Source organism: Mandrillus leucophaeus, unplaced genomic scaffold (genome assembly GCF_000951045.1).
Source record: "Mandrillus leucophaeus isolate KB7577 unplaced genomic scaffold, Mleu.le_1.0 Scaffold44, whole genome shotgun sequence".
Classification (NCBI taxonomy): Eukaryota; Metazoa; Chordata; class Mammalia; order Primates; family Cercopithecidae; genus Mandrillus; species Mandrillus leucophaeus.
In genome coordinates this window covers 125,112-129,054 of record NW_012104698.1, presented here as the reverse complement: position 1 = coordinate 129,054, position 3,943 = coordinate 125,112, and the positions used below count along the sequence as shown (strand labels likewise).

Genomic DNA, 3,943 nt, shown 5'->3' with positions numbered 1-3,943 from the left:
GAGGCAGAGGTTGCAGTGAGCCGAGGTCATGCCACTGCACTCCAGCCTGGGTGACAGAGCGAGACAGTCTCAAAAAAAAAAAAGTCCAAAATTGAAGTGAGAAAAACAGAGCAAGCCCTCCTGTCACCTGAACCTCCTGCGAATCACAGACATGGCCTTGGGCACCGGCTCGGGGGCTCCAGACCTTCGTGGGACCGCCAGCCTCGGGCACAGACCACAGAGGCACACTCTCCCATCAGCGACTACTTAAAAATCCGTCCTGATAGAAAAGGACTTCTGGAAACTGTTGAAAACCCTTAAGTATAAATACACAAATTAGCTTCATTAAAAAGACAAACTTGGAGCCGTTGAAAGCTGAGGGCAGGGTTAGATTGCAATCTTTAGTTGGAGCTCCGTTCTACAGCATTCCGTCCTACAGCATTCCGGGACAGGCTGCTTTCCTCAGTCAAAAAAGTAAAGGACCTGTTTTACTCTTTCTTTCATGTTTAGTCATTTTACTTTTCCTTTTTTAACAGTTACATGTTCTTGATATTCCTACAGTATGTGTGGAATTCATAAACACAAAATCTCACTCATCCTTTCCAAAGCCTGAGTTAGGATCGGGTGGGTTCCCGGCGGTGCCTCTGTCCTCTGAACTAAGGCAGGGCGAGTGCTGGGGTTAAGGACTCCACACAGCAGCAAATGTCAGCCAGGGAACCCCACACCACGCAGCCGGGACAGGCGCTCCCCGCCGACCCGCCGCTCTGCTGACCAGGATAGGAGCATCCCCAGTACCCTGTACTCCCCAACATTCCTGCTTCCACTGACTGCACCCCGTTGTCAATCACACCAGACACAAGGAGGAGAAATTCTTGCAGAAGCAGTACGTTCCGTATTTTGAGGGGTGCATCTCAAGTGAGAGCTCATTTCCAGCCTAAAAAAAATCATGCCCTAGAACCGCCCAGGCCTGGGGGCTGCACACCTGGCTGTGACTCCATGAGTGGAAGCTCGCTCACTCTTGGGAGCTCCAATAAGACCTACTCGATTCAGGGACCGGTCAGACGGCTGGAGGCCAAAGCAGGGGCCATCAATACTGCTGGGTGGCCGGTCTCCTCACTGCGTACTCCTTTTTCAGGAACCTTGCCCAGGACATGCCAATCCCACAAAAAGATAGTGGGATCTTCCAGGCACCCAGAGGCCTGGCCGAGAGTCATGGGTTTTCCGTGACAAGGGGCTTCGGGGAAAGAGAGACCTTCAGTGACACAAAAATGCAGCAAACCAGTATCCTGACTCAGGAGCCTGTGTTATCGCTACAAAGTCCCCTGGTCAGCACACCCAGCAGGCTGGAGCTAAGGGGTCTGCACCCGTGTGACTTTGTCATGCCCACACTAGCACATGCCCTTGTCTGCAGGCATGTACAGTTGTTCCGATTTGGTAGTGCTGGTGCTCTGATCCGGATACAATGAGTGAGCCTGCAGGGGGGGAGCCTTGCTCAGCCTCTTTCTTGTCACCCACCAGCGCCCTGGAGTCGGTGAGTGAGTCGCAAATGGCCTCTGCAGAGACCAAAACCACCCTGCTTTGCAATTTCACTCTAGTTCTGTCTCCAACTCTGCAGCAGCTTCCTGAATCATCCATTGAGTCAGCTCTGTCATCTCTCAATAAGAACTTAAGTAAAAGTCTCTGACATGTGTTCATTATATATTTGTATGAAAATCACATCTTTAAATCTTTGATGGTTACTTTGGTATCTTCAAGATCTCATGAAGCGATTAAAAAGGAAACAAATGAGAGGAAAAGCTCTGGGACGGAAGCTCCCCAAAGAGGATCCGGGCAGAAACAAAAGCCATCACTGGCCTCTTTGCTGTAAGGGTTTGTGCTGGGATTCAGCAGTCAGCCAGCTTTCCCCCTCAGAAACGGTGCATGGCAGGGAAGCCGAGGAGACAAACTGGCAAAGCCGTGAGGCGCGGGGAGAACGGCGCCTGCCTCCCACATCAGTTCCGCCCACAGCCACAGTCGCTGGGAGGAGGAGACCAGCCCAGTTCTGAAATACGGGTGTGGCCTCAGGCCTGTGCTGGGTGCTGTTCCGGGAGTCTCACCTCACTTTAAACGTGGCTCCTCCAGGCGGCTCGCACCTGTGCACACATTCTTGGGGCCTGGGAAATCACAAGGCTCCTCACAGGCCAGGCTTCCGGTGGCCTCCTCACCCCAGTGGTTCAGGGACACTACAGCTATGACCCTGCTCTATCCTGCACCTTGCAAAGACCCATCGACAAACAGTGCGCCCTCCCTACCGCCCTCAGACCCTTCAGTACCAGGAGTGCACAACAGATCCTGGGGAGCCTTCCCACACGCCCGCGCAGTGCAGGGATCCTGGGGAGCCTCCCCCACACCCACTCAATGAAGGGGACCCTGGGGAGCATTCCCCAAGCCCACTCAGTGCAGGGATCCTGGGGAGCCTCCCCGACACCCACTCAATGAAGGGAACCCTGGGGAGCCTCCCCCGCGCCCGCTCAGTGCAGGGATCCTGGGGAGCCTCCCCCACACCCACTCAGTACAAGGATCCTGGGGAGCCTCCCCTCACGCCCACTCAGTGCAGGGATCCTGGGGAGCCTCCCCCACACCCACTCAATGAAGGGGACCCTGGGGAGCCTCCCCCACACCCACTCAGTGCAGGGATCCTGGGGAACCTTCCCCGCGCCCACTCAGTGCAGGGATCCTGGGGAGCCTCCCCCACACCCACTCAGTGCATGGGGAGTTCTTTCTGGGTGCACACAGCCTGCAACTGCCTCTGTTTGTCACTCAGTGACACAGCACACTCACATGGCAAAGTCGAGCACAGCAGGGTGGGCGGCCGGCCAGCTGGAGGGGCTGCTGGGCCCACCCACAGGCGTCGCGTCCTGAGGCTCTCATGGCTGGGGGTGCACCTTCCGTCCTCCTCGGAAGCGTAACCGGCAACTGTGCTTCATCCAAGGAGGACTGGAAGGGGCTAATTTTTCAATAGAAAGTTCCATGAAGGGAAAGGGAGAGACCTCCCGGCTGCTTCTCCTGTCCTGCTTAGACAGTGCTGTTCCGCCCACGTCCACAGAAGTAACCTCAGGACATCCGCTCAGGTCCCCCAAACCCAGAGATCGGCCATCCCTATCTTCCTGCACGACAGGAGCGGCTGGGGCCCCTCACTGCGTGCAGCGATAAGAACCAGAGGGGGCACAAATGCTTCCAACCGATGCACGGTTCACACTAAACAGACCCTGGGCTGTAGTACGCAGTCAGGGCCAAGCCCACATGCACAGCACGTCCTCAGGGTGACCCAGAACTTCTCCGGGGCACTCACTTCAGAGACTCTCCAGCTCCCTAAGAGGTGGGCGGCGGGCAGGGCGGCCAAGAACCCCACGGCGGGTGAGCGGGCAGACTACGCTTCACAAGGAGGTCTGACTTGAGGGGGTCTTTTGTTCTGCACCCAGCGCAGAAGAAGGCACGAGAAGGTGAAGCTGATGGAGGGGCAGGAGCAGATGCAGACCCCCCCAGCACGAGACCACCTGGCCTAAGCCACAGGCCTCAAGCTCTACGCTGAAAGCTACGGAAAGGCACGTCTACGGTAAAAGCAGCACCTCGCACTGCCGTGGCAGCTCTGTCATCCTTTGGGGAGCAACACACTGTGCAAAGGACACGGGGACCCCGTTTTAACGGTGGGGGGCCCGGAGCCACCGTGGCGTGGGGGCTGCGGGCGGGAGGGGAACAGAGCGAAGCCACCTCCTCCCGCCCTGCCCCGCCCGCTCAGGTCAGAACACAGCAGCACAGGCGCGGTTTGTGTCCTCGCTGTCCTCTGGCACCCACGGAAGTCTCCCTCTGGGCCTGCTCCTCGGCTGCCTCCCTTTGCACACCTGCTGCGGACGCGAGGGGGTCCCAGGGCCCGGGTGCCCGAGGTCGGTCCTGCTCGCCCTCCTCCTCATAGAGAGAGTGAGGC

At 57.4% G+C, this 3,943-nt stretch overlaps 1 protein-coding gene across 1 annotated transcript in view; it reads right to left on the bottom strand.

Annotated features, from left to right (window-relative positions):
- DNAJB6 (DnaJ (Hsp40) homolog, subfamily B, member 6) overlaps window positions 1-3,943 on the bottom strand; it is an 89,942-nt gene that overhangs the window by 3,931 nt on the left and 82,068 nt on the right. The window lies entirely within an intron of this gene.